The sequence below is a fragment of the Dipodomys spectabilis genome, unplaced genomic scaffold, assembly GCF_019054845.1.
Source record: "Dipodomys spectabilis isolate Male_0828 unplaced genomic scaffold, ASM1905484v1 ptg000215l, whole genome shotgun sequence".
NCBI lineage: Eukaryota > Metazoa > Chordata > Mammalia > Rodentia > Heteromyidae > Dipodomys > Dipodomys spectabilis.
Genome location: NW_024870892.1, coordinates 1,431,800 through 1,455,203, shown reverse-complemented (window position 1 = coordinate 1,455,203; position 23,404 = coordinate 1,431,800). Strand labels below are relative to the sequence as shown.

The window sequence follows — 23,404 nt, the reverse complement described above, 5'->3', positions numbered from 1 at the left end:
TGAATAATCAAGTCACAGCTTGGGGAGCTGCGTCTACAACCCAACCCCCCTCCCCACCACCCCCAAACCTCCCCCCCCCCGCCCCCAGCAAGCAGCTCGTGGCGGTGACACCAGTCCAGCCTAAGTGGCAGGAGGAAACTTTTAATTTTTTGTGACCCCCTCGGAATGCCTTCGATGCAGGTGGTGGGTGGAATGACTGTGGAAAGGAGGACGGCTGGAAGGTTGCGCCTAGAGGAACTGGAAGGTTTCCTTTACTTGGAGGGGGTGGGGGGGAGGACATAGCTCGACTTTCTGGGGAGCTTGCACGGATTCGACACCCCGATCCTCCTCCTCCACCTCCTCCTCCGCCGCCGCCGCCGTCAGTTCGGCCCCCGCCTCCTCCCCCACCCCGCGCCCTGAACTCCTTCCCCTCCTCCTCCTCCCCCTCCCCACGCGTCCGCTGGGAAGCGCGCAGCGCCCCGGGCTCCTGCCTGGGAGGGAAACCCGATATTTAGAGCCTCGAACCCCACCCCACCCCATTCCCCTTTTCCAGAGCGCTCGCTGCCCTCCTCCCCCCCCCCCCCCCGCCCGGGGGCTGTGGTCTGGATGGGTTCCGCCTGCCTCCCGTCCTGCGCCCCGGTGCAATCGGGGTTCCAGGAGGGAAACTTGCGGTGCATTACATAAGGAATGCAAATGCAGGTGACCAGGGAGCCGAGTCCCCTGGGCTCACTTCCCCAAGCCTCCTGGAGGAGTTTGGGGGGGGGGGGCGGCCGTGGTGGGGGGGCGGTGAGGAGCGGGGGGGGGGGGTGGCAGGCCGGAGGGCTGCGTGGTGGAGGGGCCAGGGGCGCGCTGCGCTGTCCGCAGGTGTACGGAGTTCACAGCCGCGGGGCCGACCCGGGGCAGGGGTTGGGGACAGGAGGTCCTGCAGTGGCAGATGGACGGACGGACAGGTCGGGCGGGCACTGCGGTGCCGTAGATCACGGCCTTGCTCGGGCCGCCTGACACTCCCAACTCGGGGGTGGGGTGGGGTGGGGGGCTGCTGGCACCTGGACCCCCCCCCCCCAGGGCTGGCAGCAAGTGTCTGGGGCTTCCAGGACCCCAACCTTGTGGTGCGCCCCGAAGGGGGCTGCACGCAGGAGGAGTGGGGAGGAGGGGACGAGGCACGGGTGGGCGGGGATGGAGGCCGCAGGCGCGGAGGCCGCGGCCGTGGAGGCCACGCTGGACCGCGGAAGGAAAGTGAGCAGAGAGATGGTCCGGGGACAGACGCCGGTGTGGTTAGACGGTGTGGGGCTGGGGGCAGAGACCAGCGTGAATAGACGGCCCGAGTGGCAGATGCTGGAGTAGGTGGACGTCCAGGGGGCAGACGGGGGTCGTGGATGGGCGTCCAGGGGGCGGGTACTTGTGTAGACTGGCGTCGAGGGGACAGACATTCGCATGCTTGGGCTGATGAGGGCGAGGGCGTGGCCTCGGATGTCCACTGAGGTAGTAGGCTTCTGCTGCCATGTGGTGCTGCAGTGGACACTGCTCCTCTGTCCTGGAGCCCTGGCCCTGCGTTCTAGCTCCCCATCCGCCCGGTCCAGCCATCCTCCCCTGTCCCCTGGCCTTTTACCCGTCTCTAGCTCAACTCCTCAGTGTGAAACACAAGGAAGTGAGTCCTTAAGGACTCACCATTGCGTTTCTGGTTTGGTCCTGAGGGGCATCCGAAGCCCTCACCCCCCCCCCCTCCCCAGGCTATGCTTGCTGATGTCTGGTGTCTACAACCCCACCCCCCCCCCCATTTTGCAGGGTTCTCCCCACCCCGCCCTGCGTGGGACAGGCCCAGGGCTTCTGGGGGAGAGAGGGACTGGGACACACAGCAAACACAGTGCCAGGCGCTCTCTTGTCAAATGCCTGTGGAACAATGTAGTCCCCCTTTGAGAAAGAAATACTGGAACAGCAGTTTAAGAAATTATTTAAGTGTTCGATGTTTGTCCAAGGACCTTGAAGTGAAGTCAGCCCGTAGTACTGGAGAGAGGGGAATGTCACGAATGAACAATACGTTTCTTGGTAGGCCTTTATTGTTTCTAGTATTATTATTTGGTAAAGGATTTTGCGGGAAACCCTTATTTTCTTTTCCCCACATACATGCCACCCACTTTCATCCCTCTGGAATAGCTATCTTCCCCCCTCCCAAATGATCCTTTGCTTTCAGAGCCATGTGTTTTGCAGTTTCTGAATGCTAAGGAACCTGGGTATGAGGTGAGGGGTAATCTCCACCGATGTGTTTCTGAAAGCATCATCAACACCTATAATGTAGAGTTATGCAGAGATCGCCAGGAGGAGAGTTGCAAGCTGAGAGTTGGAACACTTAGTAATTCTTCTTTTTAAAAATAGGACATGTATGCCTCATACTTTTTATTTCAGTTTCTAAAAGTTTTGATGTTCTAAGTTTGAAGCAAACCTAGCCATTCCCTACCAGTCTTGTACTTGGTGATTTTCATTCCTTCTGCTAGTAACTGGAAGCCTACAATCTTTTGCAGATTTTTGATCCCAAGATAGCAGTACAACTAAGCAGTTAATTGGGTAATTAAAATAAAACAAAGGCCAAAATCCTCTTAACTGTTAAAGCCAAAAGAGGAACAGATTGACTACTACCTATTATGTTATCTTAAATCTAAAAAGAGGACAATTAACTGTTTTTCAAACTAAAATGCTCAGCTGAATGCTACCAAGGACCAGGAATTGGGTGTAAAGCACCTGTTATTATTTCAGAGAGAAATACTCATCTTCTTTCCAGAGTCTGCAAATTATGAAATAATTTACTGATCACTCCCAGTTATTTAAATTGTCAGCAATTTCCAGTAGTGTGGTCAGAGGTTCCTGGGAAGAATTGTAATGTGGGTTGATATGCAAATGAGTAGATCATGAATGTGTGAATTTGGGATAAAGTTATTTCATTCAGCTTTTAATTAGATATGTGGTACTTATAGTATTTTGTAGTTGTTTTATGTAAAACTTAACAAACAGCATACATGTGTTTATGCTATATGTACTTAAAAATAAACTGCAATCATTTTGAATACTGGATATATGCTAAATTTGCTGTTTTTGTAAAACACAATCTCACAGTACAATGATTATCACAGAACAGGCTTGCATATTCTCTCTCTCTCTCTCCTCCCTTTCCCTCTCCCTCTCTCTCTCTTCCTCTCTCTCTCCTCTTAAATGTCCTACTTTCCCTTACTTTTCTAGCAGAGCAATAGCTGTGCATTTAGAATAAATGTTACTGGCTGCAGCTTTCCTCGTATGAGTCATGCAAGGTAACTATATTTTGAACAGTCATTAAACAGGGAATACTAAGCCCAGGTACTTATTGTGCCTGGAGGAAGCCTGGTATGTTTCTTTGAATCAGTATGAGAGTTTAGATTGACCAGTGTATATAACAGACCAGTTTAGGAAATAATCTAGGTCACTGCTTTTGAAGCAAAGAGTGATAAGAAAACTGGCAACACCACAACACAAAACAAAATCCCCAATAAAGATAAATACTAAGGTCAAGGAATTGCTATCTTTTCTGACAGATAATATAAAACAAGCCAAGAACTCTCAAATGTGTTCACCCAGTAAACCACAAACAGTACTTCTAAACCTCCCGACTATACTAGGACTCTAAGATGCACAGATTTAAAGATAAATCTCAACCCAAAGAGACTTTTATTGAGTTTCTGTGTCAAGAAAGGTATATGATGTGTATGTCCTAGGCCTAGTTCTGCATAGCACTCTGAGAATAGCTACAAGCTGTGGCTCTGACAATCTCCATTTCTGAACTCAGTCTCTTCTGCCATGTAACTTTGTGGGGTGGGGTGGGTCCCCTAGGCACATTCTGGCCTTGGGTGCTTTTCTGATTTGGTTTTGCCTTTCCTTAAGCTGTTTCAGTATATCAAACCAGGTTTGCCACTGTTTTTAATTTAAATCTACTTCTTTTCCTTTCTCTTCCTTTCCCTTTCTTCCCTTCCTTCCCCTCCCTCCCTTCTTTCTCTCTTTCTTTCCTTCCCTCCTTCCTTCTTTCCTTCCTTCCTTCCATCCTTCCTTCCTTCCTTTCTTGCTTTCTTTCTTGTTGGTGTTGTTATTTTTAAGCTACTTGCTTAATGTCTAGGACAGACAGAGTGTTTTGAAGTTAGGAAATAGGGAGCAAGGGAAGAAAACAAAGAGTCAGCACTTTTTATTCCTTCTTTGGAGCCTGCCGTTTCATCCTGGCTTTCTATAGAACTGGGTGAACCACAATTAGGCCACAATGTCTGCATTTCTAAACCCTATAGTAAATGAAGGCACTGAATTCAGGCAGCAAGGCTGGAACACCAAACAGGTGTAAGGTTCTTCCTCTAACACACTTGGCTTTGGAGTGGGATCCCATGTAAGGTGAGATGGCCTTGGACTCCATCCAGAAAGCTTCAGTTACTAAGGTAGCAAAGTAAGTTCTGCTTTGTCAACCGAAAGATGGCATTTGTACTGACTGACTTGTTCGTTTCTTGAAGTCTATATTCAAGTTAACAACTGTAAAATTCAATGCATAATAATCTAAATATAGTTTTAACAATGAAGGTGACTTAAGCTGTACTTATATCAGCTTGTTCTCATCTTCTCCATGGGGGAATTTGTTCAAATAATGCATTACTCCATGAAGGGACTAACGCTAATTCTGTGTCTTACTTCTGTTCTGTTCTGTAAACTTCTTTATGTTCAAACCCAGCCTTCCATGTTTTAGCAACACAAACATTGGAGAGTTTTGCGAAGTGTTTTTATACATAAGTTAACTAGAACAACTAATGTTTTCACTTCTTTGTACATTTTGGCATCATACTTCAGTCATATTGATTGACCAGTTTTCTATAAATACCATGTTAATTCCTCAAAATGGAAGCATCTCCCCCTCCCCCATAGTTTCTTAGGCCTTATGGGCAAGGGTTGGGGCACTTCAACAGTGTAGCAGGAATTCCTCTGTTGTTTTAAACAATTCATTGAATTATTCTCTGTTTATCCTTAAGTAGTTGTACAAAGGGGTTTCAATGCGACATGTCAGTTTGTGAGTACAAAGTAACTTGATCAATGTCACACCTTTCATCATTCTCCCCCCATCTCTCTGAGTCTCCCTATAGTAAATGTGGAGGAAGATGATGGGTCAGAAGAATCTCTACTTACACATCCACCAGGACAGTGTGGTGGTTTGTGTGGTGTTCTTTAAACTTGGATATGGAAGCGCAAGGAATTTTCTGAGGGAGATGTCACCAATTATTCTTAACAACACTTTGTTGAAAGTTTGTTCAGAACGTAAAAGAATGGATAATGAAAGGAAGGGAAGTCAGAAGGAGGAACTCTAAGGACTTTTTAAGCATGAAGGCCCTAGGAGGAACAGTGGTTTCAGTTTGCACAGACAGCAGGGACATTTCCTGAAGTTTTGGTGGGTCTAACCAACTACCATCATCCAAGAAAGTTTCCTAACAATGCTGGGTGCGGAAGCGCTTACCATGGTCTCTGATAATACCTCTGCCGTGGATGCACGGCAAGTTTCCAATGTCTCAGTAAAATGGGTGAGAAATAGGTGTTTTCACAATAGCCAAGTGTATGTAAGTGGTAGGTTCAAAGTTCATTTAATGTGTACCCCTTTCAAACAGAGATTTGTTTTCTAAATGATAAAAATCAAAGACAGAAAACAGCCACCAGTGGCCACTGTGTGTAGCCTTGTGTGTGTATGTGTGCACATGCGTGCTGGTCCTGGCACCTGAGCTGGGGGGGTCTGGGTGGTCACTGTCCCTGAGCCTTTTTTGCTCAAGGCTAGCTAAGCTAGCACCACATGAGCCGCAGCTCCGCTTCCAGCTTTCTGGGTAGATGATTGGAGGTATGTCTCATGGGCTTTCCTGCCCAGGCTGGCTTCGAACTGCCATCCTCAGATCTCATCCTCCCCAGTAGCTAGGACTTCTTTGAGAACTCGAGGCCTGCAGTCTGTCCCTCGCGGATGCGATGCGTGTCTCAACGCTGCACGCGGGGGTGGGGGTGTCAGATGCTTTCACATCACACGTGCTGGGGTGCCCCGGGGGTCACGGCGGCGGCCAGGCCTGCCTCTGTTCCTGGCGCGGCTTTCCCCGCACAAGTTGAGAGATTTGCTCCCCTGTCCTGGGGACTTCTGGAGGCCGGCTGCGGGATCCTGCCCTGCGGGGCGCGGGGTGCAGGGTGCGCCGCCAGCGGCTGCCCTGGACGCCGCGTCCTCCGCTGGGACCCCCCAGCGTCTGTCCCCCGGCCGCGCCCCGGCCTCCCCCGCCCCCCGCCCCCTTCGGGGCGCCGTCTGCGGGCCGGGCGGGCGGCGTGGCGGGAAAACCGCGGGTCGTGACACCTCGTCATCATGGCTTTTCTGCAAAGCCATGCGCCCGCCGAGCGTGGGGCCTCCGAAGCAGCGACGGGGACTAGCCGGTGTGTGTGTACGGGGTCCCCGCGAACCTCCCTCCGAGCCTCGGGGCGCCGCCGCTACGCAATGCGGCGGAAGCGTGCCGCTAGAGCCACCGTAGCGCGGGAAGTTTCCGTTGCTGCGGAGATGACCTCTGACCCCGGAGCGTCTCAGGCCGCCCGGCCGGCGGGCGGGCGGGCGGGCACCGCGTTACCATGGAAACCGTGGTGGTAGTGGGGCGGGGGGAGTCGAAACGCCGCGGGGGGGGGGGGAATGCTCGGAGCTCCCAATGAGGCGGGGCCGGGAGCCCCGGAGTCCCGCATCACCCTGGCGTGTGTGGGGCGCGCTGGCGGGTCAGTCCGCACTCCGGGGCACCCGCGGGCTGAGGGCCGCGCAGAAAGTTTGTTTGGCCCACAGGTGGGGCGGCCCCGCGCCGCCCCGGCCCCGCGGCGCCCCAGCCCCGCGCCGCCCCGGCCTGCCGGGCCCCCGGAGCGCGCTCCGCCCAGGAGGAAGCTCCCTGGGGTCTGGGGAGTTTGCGTGCACGCCGAGAAGGAGCCCGGGGTCCGGCCTCAGTTTCTCCACCTGCCATTCAGAGACGCTGGCGGGCTCCTGGGGCTGTGCGGGCCCCGGCGCCCGCGGGTGACCAGCGGGGCGTTGGACGCGGCTGGCCCCCCACTAGGGTCCCTCCCGGTCTCCATTGCCGAGGGGCGAGCAGGTCTGCCCGGCTTGCCTTCTCCCTTCTTGGGCTCTTGGGAAAGATCACTTGAGCTTTCAGTCATTTTTAATAGCTCGTTTACAAGCCGTCGATGGAACGTTCTTTTCAGGGCCTATTCCAACTCTAGAAACTTAGGACATCGTTCCTTTAGGAAGACCTTCTCTTTGCCAACTTTCCCATAACTACAATCTTTTTTTTTGGGGGGGGGGGGTCGGTTATGGGGCCTGCACTCTGGGCCTGGGCGCTGTCCCTCAGCTCTTCAGCTCAAGGCTAGCTAGCGTTCTACCACTTGAGACACAGCACCACTTGCGGCTTTTTCTGCTTTTGTGGTGCTGAGGAATGGAACCCAGGGCCTCGTGCATGCAAGGCAAGAGCTCTACCATTGAGCCACCTTCCCCATAACTACAATCTTTTAAACACTTCTTACACACTTAAAAAGTACCACTGGAATTGGACTTACCGGTGGCTCAAGGCTGTAATCCTGGTTACTCAGGAGGTTAAGATCTGAGGGTTGCGGGTTCAAAGCCAGCCTGGGCAGGAAAGTCCTTGAGATTCTTATGGCCAATTAACCACCAAACAGCTCCAAGGGGAACCGTGACTCACATGGTAACGCAGGACAAAAACATTCAGGGACAGTACCTGGGCCCTGAGTTCAAGCCCCATAGCCAGCATAAATCTAAGTGCCGCTGGGTGCCTGGTGTTGACTCTGCAGTAGGTGGAAATAGAAGAGTTCTTCCCTCAAGGAACCAGCAGGAGAGACAAAGAAAAGGGATCTGTTGTGATGGTGTGAGTTGTGCTGTGAGCTGTAGGTGGATGAAGGTGCTCTAGGTCCAAACCAGAGGCTGTAGGTGGCTTTCTGGAACAAATAAAAGTCATGAAGACTAAGCGGTACCAGGGAATGAAACCGGTTAACCTGCTGAGGAAGTGACACAAATATACCCTAAGCTTTGGGGGCAAGAGAAGAGTGTGGTTCAAGAACGCGAAGTGAGGTACAAGTGAGGAATTTGTGATGGGCGTTAGTAGGAAGTGGCATGTGGTGGTTAGAAGGGAGGCAGTAACATTTGTGTGTTCTCTGATCCAATTTACCCTTTTAGCAACCATCATGGCTCAATGTAGAAATTAAGTTGGAGTCAGGCAACTGTGAAACTAGAAAAGCCACAGAGGAAGCAATAAGGCAAATCAGGTGCCCAGGAGGAAATGCAGTCCATCTTCAGGGACAGTTTGAATTTGGAAAGGAAGTTGAAAGCAAAGTCTAGAATGTTCTGCCTGCAACCTTTTGTTTGGACAACTCTTGTTGCTACAATCCTCTGGCTCTTTGTCAATCATACACCCTTCTCTTTGAAACATGGAATAAAACTCCAGATTGAGAAACTCCAGATTGCGAAGTTGAGGAAACTTATTATTGAAACAAGCCAGAAATTTTGACATATTCTTGTTCAAAAGTTAAATAATTCTAGGAGAGGTGCCCTAGCATGAGGAGTTTATATTTCCTGACTTCAAATATGAACATCATTAGGGATGGGGAAAAATGCTTTACAATAAAGATGAGTCCAACTGTTCTTTTTATGATCATATACAATTCTTTTTATGATAATATGTAATTCTTTGCCAGTAGTAGATATTCATGAACACAATACTTGATTCAGTTTGAGTAGTCAAATAGTACAATTAAAAGTTTTCAGACTGTACAGGTCTGGCAAGAAAAGAGAAGGAAGTGTGAATTTGCTTAATTTACATATCTAAGTATATGCACCTGTGTTTTAGATAGCACTGAATGTAACTGTAATTAAAATGCCTCCCCCTGTCTTTTTTTTTTCTTTTGCACAATCACAGTGGATCAGCTCAGTGTGTGCAAGCCTCTTCTGTGGTGCTGATGCTCCCTCCTAAATAGAGGGGTGCTGGGGAGGGATTGTCATATCTATTCTTTCCACTGACTGTGTGCAGCACTCGCGCTATTATTGTATGTTAACAAACCAAGAAATGTGAAAATAAGAAGAAGGCCAAGGACTAACATAAATGACACTTAATTGTGAGCTTTATTTTTTAAAAACAAGTGTCAATTGTGAGCTTTATTTTTTTAAAAACATGTCAATTGTGAGCTTTATTTATTTTTGGAAGCAATGTCAAACTCACCTTTAGTGTGTCACTGATGTATTTAGCAGGTAATGTCATTCTTTTTTTAAATTATATTTTTATTGTCAAGGAGATGGACAGAGAGGTTACAGGTACATAAGTAAGGTAATAAGTATGTTCCATGTCTAATTTGTTACCCCTTTCCTCTTCCGCCACCCCCCTCCCCCCCAGTCTCTTAAGCAAAGAAAGGGCCCTGTGTGCTAGGCGACCAGAGTCCCTTTGCTAATCAAACACTCAAGGCTCACCATCATTCTGCCCTAATGTTTTATTGTTGGGCAGATTGAAAGCAGTAACCCGATATGCTCAAGTTTCCAGACTTGTTTCTTAGACTTTAATAGTTTTCATCAACTTACTACTGTTTCTTTTCTATTACAAATATTTTTCCACTAACAGGATAATGAAGTGAAGTTTCCTGTTTCTCAGACATATAGTAATAAATACAGGGAAAGCTTGGAAAATTTAACTGATATAGAAACATAAAAATTATACATTTATAGGTTTCCATTAGCTATCTTAATACATGTACGCAGTGAGTAATATTTATAGGAAATACTTTTACTGAAATGAATATCAGCTGTTAGGAATATTTTAATGAAGCAGTGAATCGATGTAGGGTATCTTGAGCTGTTTTCTGTTGCTATGACAATATCGTGGGCCAGGTGATTCATAACAAGTAGAAGTTTATCTAGCTCAAGGTTCTGGAGGCTGATGTTGGTTGGGTGAGAAACTGTTTCTGCGTCACCACATGGCAGAGGACATTATCTCATGAGACAGAGCAAGCTAGTAAGCAAGGCACTCCCTTGATAGCTGTTTAGCCCACTCAAGAAGGTAGAACCTCCCTGACCTGGTCCAAGCCCCATCTTACAAAGCTGACCATAAGATTTCCACTTAGATTTCTGAAGGGACAAACCACATTCAAACCTAAGTGCTGAGGAATGGTTTTGTATCATTATTGCCCATGATTTTTAGACTCCTACTTATATTTTATTTTAAAATATTGGGAAAAGTATTAAGTATACAGCATGAAGGTAACCGAGTCCATCTCTGGCGTGTATGCCATTGCACGGGGACAGTAACCAGTGTATATATGCCTCAGGGTGACCTGCTGTGGAGGGCCAGGGAATATGGTTGATGCCCTCTGACTTTAGTCTTTCCTATGCCAAACGTGCTTTTCCATTCCAGAGATTACCTCTATGTCATTCTCTCTGTATTTGTGTCATCCTACCCTGCATTTCCTCCTATCATAATTTTCTATTTTCCTTTCTTTAAATGTCTTTTGGGAGTTTTGTCATAAATTTCCTAGGATTACTACACCATTGCATTTTCAACTCTTTCATGCATTACATTGGGGAAACAGGCAAATAATACAGTGGTCAGAACTATAAACACCCAAGTGGCATCATTTGACTTAACTTTAAATTTTTCCCCTTTGTATTTCAAATTAACATGTAAAGGGACCAAATGAATCTGTTAGTCTGTTAAATTATATAATTAAATTATTTGGGGGTTATTATAAATAAACATCATCTAATTTCCCCATTAATGGGTGGAAATTAAACTTATTAGATTTTAAAGGCATATTGTTGCTCTTTTGCTTCATCACACTATTCTGAATTATTTTAAGTTCTTTTATCATTACTCTATATAGGTAATACAGTTACTGTTTAGAGAATATTTTCTATGTACTAGGTACTCTATTTGTATTAGCTCATTTAGTTCTTAAGACCACAGGTAGGAAGTTCTGTTATACTTCTGTAATAATTATGAAGCCTAGGACTGAAGACATGCCTCATAGTAGTTAGAGTGTTAGGCTAAAAAAAAGGAATGAAAAATAATTACAAATCTCAAGCATGAAAATTTTAAGGAAGTATCTGAAGAGCCTCCAGTTATTACTAGTAAGATCTGGGTATATACCTATGTAATAGTAATCCAGAATAGATACTCTTAAATCCTTACATTGAGCTTCCTCTTTAAAAACAGTGTCCTGTAGCATATATGTGAATGTAATCAATAGATTTGTTTTTGTACATCATTCTGACCTGAAATTAAGAGGGACTACAACAAATTCAATGTTTAGAAATCTATAATTCTTAATCTTAAAAAAATTAAGATAGCATTTATATACATGTAGCTTGCTGTGTTTGACAATTGTGGGTATTATTGTAACAACCCAATCAAGGTACAGGACAGTCTTATCACCCCCAGAGAATTCTCTCCATTTCCATTTCGTTCCTACCCTAAGAGGCATTTAAATTTTAGAACCTCACATCATTCCATTAGAACTCTCATACTTTCAAGTTTGTTTGTTTCAATCAACATATTGGTTTTGTTGATACAAAATACAGCTTTTGCTCCAAGAAGGTTAAAAGAGAATTTATCCTGGCCCAAATATGAGTGACCAAGGCTCAGAATCAGGGAATCAGATCACACTGAATAACTTGCTCCCCCAGAAGGTGACCTGAACATTTATAATCACAGAACAAAAGAAAATCTTAAGTCACTGAATTTCTCAAATACATTACTGGGGGCTTCCATAGACAGGAATCATTTCTATAGTTTTCAGATGTTATAATATTCTAAGCATTCGGGTTGGTAATGTCTAAAGTTCCTCTAAGTTTGTCAGTGTAACCCAAAAGTTTAACCTAGTGGTCATGAGGGTGTTAGGTCTCACATACCAATGTTGGAAGTAAATGGCTATTACAGAGGTGAGAAGTAGTCCAAGGTACCTTGGACTCTTGATCTTCAGCAATCTATCTCTCCATAGTTGTAATGTTTTAGTCTGCCCATCAGTCTGCAGGGTCTTCCATAGGGATGTGGCTTCTTCAAAGAACCTTAATTCACACTGTGCGATGTATAGAATTTGATGTTTTAGCCTCTGTTTTATTTGGTAAAGTGGAACCTCCTGACTGAACAGACTGACTTTTAACATCTAGAAGTTGCCATACACTGCCCAGAGTTGGATTTTCTGGAGTTTGCTAGCCTGCCACAGTTAACATAGGAACTGAAAGATGAGAGACTTCTGGGTCAGGGAAAAACAATTTAGTACTCAGGTCATAGCTGGCAGCAGGAACTTCCTAGTTTCCCCAGCTCACCTGGTCCCCCAAATCCCTCAGGGACAATGCTCAGTGGACCAGTAGATGTTCATGCTCAGTGGATTTGTGTTTCTGCAGAGGAAATGAATTGAGGAAATCGCCAATCTTTTAAGGGGACTTCTAGCAAATCCACCTAATCTTTGCAGGGAGGAAGGCATTATGTTTATTATCCCCTTCAGAAAACAAATGTGTCCTCTAACCCAGAGGGAAACAATACCTTAGATCCCCAGCTTGTTTGCTATGCAAATATTCTTGCAAACATGGTCTGCTGCATGTAGTCTGACTGCAGAAATGCCATGGATACGTTGTCATTTAAATCTATTTCTTGCCAGACAACTCTTTCTTGCTGTTTCCCAGCCTGTCATAGTATTCTCATGGTTCAAAAAGTCTTCAAAAAAAATAACTGGAGATTTTTATGTCTTAAAAATAATCCTAAGGTTTTAAGATGATGGGCAATATATAATTCTATATGATAACTCAATGCATATTGGTTTACTAAATAAATATACACTACTATGTAATAAACATATCAACATTTAAATAATATGTGTGATAGTTAATTCTTGGGAGAGTATAAAACCCTCTATAATGAACCCTCTATAATGACTTTTTTTTTTGGGTCCGGTCGTGGGGCCTGAACTCTGGGCCTGGGCACTGTCCCTCAGCTCTTCAGCTCAAGGCTAGTGCTCTACCACTTGAGCCACAGCGCCACTTCCGGCTTTTTTCTTTTTGCTTATGTGATGCTGAGGAATCGAACCCAGGACCTTGAGCATGCAAGGCAAGCGCTCTACCACTGAGCCACCTTCCCAGCCCCCCCTCTATAATGATTTGATCTTTGACCCATAAGTCCTTCAGCTAGATGTATAGAAAATACTAGGTAGGAGGCAGTTTTGCTAGAAGATCCATGGAGGATACAGGGGAAAGAAGAAATCTTTTAGAGAAGTATGAGCAGATGAGATTCTTCATGTTTTAATTGGCCAGAGAGATAAGCATATCTTTGACAAGGAAAATAGGTAATATATGTGATAGAGCAAAAAGGTAGGTGTTTGGCGATTTGTGAGAAAGCAAATGGAATCATACTTTGGAGGATTGGTAGAATCATATTTTAAAGTCTAAAAGCCTGGCAGAGGAGTGAGACTGGAGGTGTAAAAATTAGTGAACTAGAGAATGTTTCCAAAAAGGAGAGTGAGAGGTTAGGAGTTGCAGGATTACAGTTGGATAATGTAATTGATGTAGCTGATTGTGAGGAGCAGTGGTGCTGAGAGGAAAGAGAGATTTTGTAATAAAGCAATCAGATGAAATGTCCTGTTGGAGAGAGGAAACAGGAACTTGGGTGACAGGATGATTCAGGGTGTATAATAGGCACAGAAGGAAAATCACTCATCAAAGGCCTACATCGAAGCCTGGGAACAGCTCTGCTTCCTTCTGGGCGTGGAAGGATGGATCAAGTAAGAGGTGCAAATGAGCAGTGTGAGCCTTGCAGAGGCTCACAGGAAGTTGACTTCAATCATGTCTTTAAAGTTACAGATGTCCTGCAGAGAATGTCAAATAGGCAATGTATCTAGCAGATACATTTAGTAGATAGTTTATAGAGATATTCAGAGTTACATGCAGTTGAAGGTGATGAGTAAATATTAGATCTTTTCCAATATACCTAGATCTGGCAACTCGCTTGGCTTTCTAAATAAGAGAAGAATGGCTTTTCTTTAAGGTGTGGCACTGAACTACGGTGTAGTACTTAAATGCTCTTCTAGAAACCATTTGTTGTTTCCTGTAAGATAAAGATAAAATACCAAAACTGGTGAAATACCACAGCTGGAGAGTATTAAAATTGTCACAGGCTATTTGGACATACTCTGCCAACCGAGCCATGAAACCTGAAAGACCACATTGTATTTATTTCTTCTATAGAAAATCTGCGATACTATCTGGCTCTACTAGCCAACCATAAGGTTCAGTAGCCCTTGCTGAACATCATTCAGCTTACTGATCATCAGCTTTTTTTTTTTTTGTCCAGTCGTGGGGCCTGAACTCTGGGCCTGGGCGCTGTCCCTCAGCTCTTCAGCTCAAAGCTAGCGATCTACCAGTTGAGCTACAGTGTCACTTCCGGCTTTTTTCTTTTTGCTTATGTGGTGCTGAGGAATCGAACCCAAGGTCTCATGCATGCAAGGCAAGCGCTCTACCACTGAGCCACCTTCCCAGCCCTGAACATCTGCTTTCTGAAAGCACAAGTTTTGTAAAGGAATGTTGATGTTCTACTTCGTCTGTTAAAAAATTTAAATTGTGTTTTAAGGGATCAGTATCCATGTCCTGGCTATTTTAAGGAATAGGAATACCACAAAATTTACAAAATTATATTTTAAGAAAGATAACTTTTGTTAAAATAAGAAACTTTTTAAAATCAGTTGTGGGATTTGAACTCAGGGCCTGGGCACTGTTCCTATGCTTTTTTGCTCAGGGCTAGCACTCTACCACTTGCCCACAACTCCACCTCCAGTTTCCTGGTGGTTAATTGGAGATAAGAGTCTCAAAGACTTTTCTGTTGAGGACTGGCTTTGAACCATGATCCTGAGATCTCAGTATCCTGAGCAGCTAGGACTACAGGTGCGAGCCATCAGCACCCGGGTTAGTAGTTAACTTATTAATGCTTACCCAATTTTATAAAATGTAATTAATGCTGCCATACAATTATGATTTGCAATTTTGTTGGTGTAAAGCTGGCATCTTTGCTAAAGATCAGTTTCTAAGACAACGTTTAGCATACTGGCAGCTCCCACCACGTGGTGGGAGAAATTGTCATTTCAGTGGGTGAGTGAGTAGTGATTTAACCAAACATTTTTCAGCTGGGATAAAGGCAGTAGTCAGCTGCCCAGGACCCAGGGTCTGAATGCTTAAGCATTACAGAAAGGATCAGAATGTTTTGCATTATCATATCTTTGCATAAAAAAGTGAAAGAAGAGGGCACTTCAGCCTCACTGCCCAGTCTAGCCTTATGGGTACACGCACAATTTCTTAGTCTCTCTGGTATCTACTCATTTGTTTAAAGGTCTTTCCATTTGCTCTGTGACTTGCAACTTTTTTCAACTTCTTAAGGTATTTGTCACAAAGAACATATCCAATGAATAATGGGAAAAACTTTAAAGAATATTTTCTGTTACATAAAAGTAAGCTAAAATAATTTGTAGTCCCATTGTAATATTCATGTGATCAAATTTCTCAAGTGAAGAGTTATAAATCTCACTTTTATAACACCTTTATTGAGATATTATTCATAATATACTATAAAATTCATCATTTTAAAATACAGTTCAACAGTTTTGTGAATAGTGTATTCACAGAGTTATACTCCCATTACTGTAATTTAAATTCAGAAAATTTTCATCAGTATAAAAGAAACCCCAACATTCAACAGTCCCTTCCAATTTTCCCTTTCCCCATCCTCTAGGTGCCCGTAGTAATGTCATCTTAATTCTAACATTAATGCTATCTTCTACTAAAGTCTACTATGTTTTGTTAATGATAAGAAAAAAATCAATTTATAATTAAGATTCAAACTGGATCATTACATAGGAACAGGCTCTCTGGAAGTAGATAGAGATCTATAATATCAATCATTTGAGGGATGATGTAGCTGTGAACTTGAACACTAAAAGTACAAAATAAACAAATAAAAATATAGTTGTATGGTTATAGAAGTAGGATGTTTCTTTTGGGTTTGGAGATTTAAATTGGCAGATAAAATTGAGCATTCAAAACAGGTTGGGAATTGAGTAAGGGAGGCCCCCATATGTTAAATTTAAATTGAAAATAAGTAAACTATATGTAATAGATCAGTTGGCTTCATGACATTCCATGTGGATTTCCTCTGTGTTACAGCCAAATACTTAGTTACCTGTTATTTAAACATTGCATCCTAGCCTTGGTTGTGCTCTGGGGAATTAACGGAAGGAACAGCTATTGTTATTTGAGCCCCTGTATTTACTCCGAGCAGTGTCAATGTTTTCCTTCTGAAGACATCATTAGTGAGGTAGCCAAAGTGGAAGATGAATCTCAGGAGACAAGTGAAGCTGTACAAAGCCTAACTGGCTTTCCAGTGAAAACCTTGGAGGATATTCGTTTTACTTTTTCTTAAGGAATGTGGTAAAACGTTCTCTCCAAGGTATTTTTTTTATGACATCAACAAATTCTGTGCAATTACATTGCCAGAGTATCATTATACTCAGATGAGTTTTACTTTGCCATGCTAACTTATTTACTTCTTAGACAAATGAATGAGTTGGTTTCCAAATTGTGGAATACAGTATTATTATAAAAACATTAAAATAATTTTTATCACTCATTCTTCTTACTGATAAAGCCAGAAGTATTTGGATGTTGACTTAACGATTGAAATCCTAGTATGGTAAATTGTATCTCAGGATTTGTTTTTGTTCATTTTGTTTTTGGTAGCTATCTCATGCAGTTATATAGCATAGCTAAAGAAACACATGCCATGTAGACATTTATTATTAGTTATTTTGTACCTATTGCCTTGTCTAAAACAATGTGTACTATATTCTCAGATTAGAGATGGATGCTAACAGTATTTTTATTAACAGGATATTTAAAAACATTTACCTGTATCTACTTCTGTAGTGTTATTCTGTAGTGTTATATATATTACTTTATTTTTAAATAATTTACTTTTTAAGGCTGAGGTGGGCTCAAATGATAGAGCACTTTCCTAGCCAGTGCACGATCTTGAGTTCAGTATTTCAAAATATTATTAAAAAAACAGTTTTAAGTTCACAGGAAAACTGAGAAGAAAGTACATTTTTAAAAAATATCCTAGACCCTAACACTAGTACCCACCACTGGAGAGGTCCATTTGCTAAAAGTAATGAATTTATATGGAAACCTCATTGTTACCTGAAAGTGTAGTTTACAGTAGGATTCACTTGTGGTGCTGAACAAATATACAATGTGTCTGCTATTATATTAGTATGACAAAAAAACTTTTTTTCAAGTAAAGGCTCAAGGTAGACATATTTGGGAACCCAGGAAAAGAAAAGGTCTTTTTTTCTCACTGAATCTCATTTCATACTTTATAAACTTCACCTTTTTTCTTTTTTCACTTATAAACCTTTAGGACATAAAAGAACTCAGAAAATTATGTATTTTTCCCAGTTCTATTAGGACTGGCTGTAACTAAATGGTTTTTCTTATTATTTTTTAACTTTTAAAGAATATTGTCATGTATTTCTGCTAGAATATTGAACTATCTTCTTACATGCATTGGGAAGTTGAGTATTAGTTATATATTCATACCAGAATGAATACTTAAACATTCCAGGCTCTTACAATGTATAATTTCAATATTTCTATTATCTTCCTAAATTGTTTCACCTAACAACAATCACTTTAGAAATGTAAAGGTAAACATGGTATTTCCCTGTCCTCTGGTGCTTTTTACCCTAGTTAGAAATGAATAAGCAAATTGTAGAGTTTCATGTCATTGTTCTTCAACAGATTGTTCCCGTCCAGATATTGTTCCTTTACATCTTTGCTTTTTAAAATAATCTCATCTGAGGCTCGAATTCTGAATTTTGCCCTTGGGTTTTTGAATTTCTTTTCATAGTTCTTCTCCTTCACTTCTATCTAGTTGTGCCATTGATAATTCTGCTCATACCTGAAAATACTGCAAATAATTTTTTTTATTAAACATACAAATGGTAGCCCTTTATCTTATTTTATAACTTAAAGACTCTGGGCTTTGCTTTTCATTTCTTTCCTCAGGGAACAGACGCAATGTAGATATTTGGAGTCCAGCTTGAAAACATGCCTCTCCCAACACCCTCGGGAGGGCCTTCTTCATGAATGACTGTGTGGCGTTGGTGGCAGATGGCTGGACCCTGTAGGCAGCACTCTCCCTGAAACTTAAGTTACTGGTAGTGTTTCTCACAGCTGCACCTTACAAATTGCTTAGCAATGACAACACCCAATAACAATAAATCAGTATACTATCAGGCTCCCCTTTTCCTATGAATACCATCAGGAAACGTGCAATTCAAGTGAGCACAGAAAATACAGAGAAGGCAAGCATAGATGATCTGATTCAAAATGTCAGTCATCTAATTGAATCATTCATTTCCTATTGACTGTTTAGTTAGGAGTCTTCTAGCTGAAGGTATATGATTTGGAGTATGTTTAGTTTCATTTGAAGTTAATTCATTTAAGGTTTCATTAAAAAATTAAAAGCCCACTTGCAAAATAAAGAGTTCAACACTTCATATGAGATTCTTTTATGTCTAGAGAAGTAAAGGCACAGGAAATCAGACAGCAGAACAATGACATGAAATGATTACTTAAGTGTGCCTCACTTCTTACTTAGTGTATATTGAATACCATGCTTGCATTTGTTTGCCCTTCCTCCCTCTATTTCTGTGCACCCCCATTCTCCCCAGTAAAAAGACAACCCCCTTGTGTTTCAGTTTCCTAGAATTCATTTTGATAAATAGTATTTTAGATGTTCAGAGGAGTTACTTGTGGGCAGGGACATGAGGGGGAACTGGAAGAAAGCCAAGGAAGGGGTGACATTGTTTGAGAAGAATTATACTCCTTTCCTGACTTATAGAATTATAACCTATCTTTACAGTACCTTAATAATAACAATTATATTAAAAATGTGCTTCATGCATTTATAAGTAGAGTTAGAGCATCTGAGAATGGGGAAGACCAACCAATATTCTAAGAAGTGCAGATCCACAAATATTTGATATCTCTTGACTATTTAACCACTGATTCAGAATTCTCTACTATTGGTTTTTCTTACAGGCAAGTATTTGGGGGAGAAGAAAGTTAAGACAGTTGTCAAATAGGCAGTTATGCACCCTATTTAAAAAGATAAGGGACTGTGTACAGACAGGGGGATACTGCTAGTGTGACTTAAAACAAACCAGAAAATTTAGGCAGAGGACAGCAAATAAAGTTAAAGGAGCTCAGAACAGGGTCCTTGGAATATTTAATGACTAAGCCCAAGCAGGTCTTTTCATTGACAGCACAATCATCTGACTTATTCCTTAAAACAGAGTTAGCAGTGTGATATATGGATACCAGCTCTTACAGCTTTAGCATTCATAGATTTTTCTTTTTTCTTTCAGTCAGATTTGTGTTTAGTAAAGATCATTTAAAAAATACATTAGTATGTTTTGTTCTTTTGGTCATAATTTTTGACTTTATGTGTCTAATTTGTCTATTACTGTTGATGAAATAAATGTTTATTAATCATCATTCTTTCATATCTTAAATATTCTTTATCCTGGAGAATCAGCATCATTTAATAGCAAGCTTATATTTTTGGGAAATGGATCAAATTGTTGGAAATGTAGTTCAGTTATATAAACTGTCACTATATCTTCAGTTACTTTAGAACATTTCAGTTTAGTTCTTGATTGAACAGTCTCTAGCAGAAAAGTCTTTGCATAAAAAGATTGCAGAAAGTGTTTCATTAATGTGGCTAATAATCTCTATACTTGCTTATGTTTTTATATGTGGGTATACATATGTTTAAATTTACCCAGCCTTTAAAACTATAAATTTACACTTTCATATGTTTTTCAAGAAAATATTTAAGATCTGGAATTTTGCTATGGTAAAAAAGAATTACTTCCATCTATATTACCCACTTCTTCACTCTCAAACACAATTATTTTATTTAAATAAGCATAAATTAATTGTACAAAGTTTTATTGTGAGATTCATGTATGCATACAAATGGACACAATCTCTTCAGTGAACCATCATTCAGTGAAGTTCAAAGGCACCTTCTTTATTTTGTATTACAACCACTAAATTGTAGGTTCCAAGAAGATCTGAGGTGTTGGCTAACTCTTGGTTGAAAGTTCAGCACTTACATGGCTGTTTTTCAGGTTAATTTCAGTAGATATTCAAAAATGAATCAGTTTACTTGTACAATTTTAATATCTCCAGTATATAACCAGAACCTAGTGAGTAGAAGGGTAAATAAGGTAGGAAAATATTGCTTCAATAATTTATTCTTAAAATTTGCACATCCAAAGAAAATTCAAGTCAAGGCTAGTGCAGATCACTCTCAGGTCAGTCATATGGAAGATCAGGGTTCTGAAATCCCACCCACTCCATTGTCCTGTCAAATGTTTGAATTCATTCCATAACACTGATTTTCAATCTTAGTCTTGTATTAGAATGACTTGAGAAACTAAGAAAGTTTCAGGACTCAGGTCTTTCCCAGTCCAATTACATAAAAATGTCCTAGTTTGGGACTTAAGCACTGCTATTTTTTAGTTACTTTATAATTGAGCAATAGACTAACAGAGTTCCTTATAATTTCAGTGCAAATTTAGGTAGAGAGCCATCTTTCTCTCTGTCTCTCTCTGTCTCTGTCTCTCTTTAAAGAATTGTTTATTAGTCTTGTGGTATTTTTGTTTGTTTGTTTGTCAGTCATGGGGCTTGAACTCTGGGTCTGGGCACTGTCCCTGAGCTCTTCAGCTAAAGGCGAGCACTCTACTACTTGAACCACAGCATCATTTCCGAAAGCCATCTTTCTATAAAATCCATACAAAGTTTTTTTTTCCCCCCAGCTTGACTGAACTCCTCTAAAGATGAGCTAATAAACTTAGTCTTGGGTTTATTCCACTTAGCAAAATGTTAACTTAATTATAAGTTTTCAAATTATAAACTAATTAAATTATACAACATAAATCTGGCTCACCAATTGAATACTTGCTGTTTATAAACAGCACTGAGGAGTGACATTTAAGTATGAATTATTTTCTTTGAAGTAGTATTGCAATATTTTTGAATGATTTCCAAAAAGTTGATCATAACAATCACAATCATCCTCAAATTTTACTTTGGCAGTAATCAGGTTATTTGGTGTGACTCAGATGAACATTTTGCTCTATCAAAAGGCAGTACAATCACTTTTTTAAATATCTGGGGAATCAGAAATGATGGGCAGAATATACTTGTTTTTGGCTCGACAGTGTTTAAAGTTCAATGTTAGGAAGGGATTTTTTTTTTTTTTGTAATGCTGGCTTCTTAGGAAAATGACATACCATGTAGGAAATGTCAACTATATGGAAAGAATTGGGGAATGGTGGTGCTTTAATTTTATATTGATCTTTAATTTTGGAGAAATTTTACAGAAGGCTGCATGTGACAGCTCCACATACACACAAACAAACCTACATTCTTGTGTAGGAAATTATATATCCTGAGATTTCTGTGCCAACTGTTTTGAGTACTTTTGTGTTTTCTTTGGTCCTTTGGTAGAATCTGAATGCAAAAAGTCAATGTATGGGATTACTGTTAAATAAGTACATTCTGGACCCAGATAGGGTTGGGCAGAGTTTTACCTCTGTACATCCTCTGTCTGTCCTCATGTGTGGCTTTGAGGACATTATTAGTATGTCTAAACTTCAAGTTTCCTATTTGTAAAGTAGAGGGATTACCACCACACATAGGGATGTTATGTGGATTCATAGCAATAGTGAATATCCAATCTCATGATGACCTCTTGGTTACCTAAGTGATACAGAAACAAAGTTCTGTATTTCAATAGGATATCACCCATATTTCTGGGCAAATTGCAATGACTATAAAGTAAAAGAAGAGAGCAGCAGGACAAAATCCCCAGGTGAAGTAGTTCAGGGAGGACATCATCTTTACTCTCCTTTATAAAAAACATTTTCAGACATGCTCTTACATTGTGTTTTTAACAGTTTCTCACAGAGAGTCCTAATGTCACAGTCACACCTGCAGGGCAAGGACTCAGCTTCCTAAGTGCTGTATAACAAGGGAATAGTTGAGGCCCTTGAAATAGTTCTTTTTTTCTTTTCTATTTAAGGCTATTTTTATTATCTTTTGTTATTTGTTTCCATGACAAAGAAATTCAGTTAAACTATTATCTGAGACTTCCAAGTATATAAATATTTCCCCAAATAGATTACTTAAAAGTTTTCTTGCATTACTACATATCCCAGTTATACAGTATTTAGGTATTTATAAAGTCAGCTATTTACCTGCTGTGATCAGTAACAGGAAGAGATATTAACCTTTGTAAGAAATTTCAACAGATTAAACCAGTAAATTTAAAATTAGTAAGAAAAGGATCCAAAGCAATTATTCTTAAAATGAGTATCTTTCCCAATTAGGATAGTGATAACTGATCATAGCTGTTGCTAGGGCATCTAGGAATGGCTACAGAAGAGACTATCAATCATTAGCTTATGTACTTCTGCTTTTCAATGCTTCATCATGCCTACTCCCCTATTCTTAGCACATTGAAAATTAAACTGCTCTTAAGAGCAACATATTGGACCAAGTAGAGACCCAGACCATACCTCATGGTATTTTAAATCTGATACCAACAATATGCAGTCTGCATTTTTTGATTCTTATAAGGAAACATAATAAAAGAAAGATGTTTCTGAACTTAAAACTCTGCCCTAAGCGTTTTAGTCATTTTAAGAGGTGGCATTATACTTTAAACACAATTGATGGGAGTTAATCCGTTGTAAACCTGGTTTTCGCTGTATGTGCCCAACTCCTACACAACTCATAGAAAAAAAGAGATTCAATTATATGTATACAATGATTGTCTAATAAAGACATGTAATCTTAGTTTTTTTTAAAGTTGGGAGAAGTTGAGAGCAGATTTTTGATATTATATACACAGGCCTACAAGTGGCCAGTAGATCTTTGGGGGCTTCCAGTGGGCACCTGTGAGCCTCACTACCATTTGTTCACTGGCACCAACCATTGCACCTGCTGTCATCCGGGCCTCCACTTACCTTCTAGGACCCTCAGGGATCTGGTCTGTCCTTGTTGGGGGTGAGGTCTCTCCCTGTGGGGCAGGCAGATCATGCCCAGCCTGGGACTGACAGGGGCTCCATGACCTAAAATGCTGTCTAGCTTCCAAGGCAGCCTGTGGGTCTCCTTCCTCCAGCCAGTGACAGCCTCCACCATTCTTCTCACGTGGGTGTGCAGGGAGCTCCCTGCCTTGAGCGCCCCCTTGTTTGGCATGGGGTTTCTCCTCCTTGAAATTTA

General features: G+C 41.8%; 1 protein-coding gene across 2 annotated transcripts in view; it reads left to right on the top strand.

Annotated features, from left to right (window-relative positions):
• Positions 1–23,404, top strand: part of Fgf14 (fibroblast growth factor 14) — a 526,585-nt gene that overhangs the window by 708 nt on the left and 502,473 nt on the right. The window lies entirely within an intron of this gene.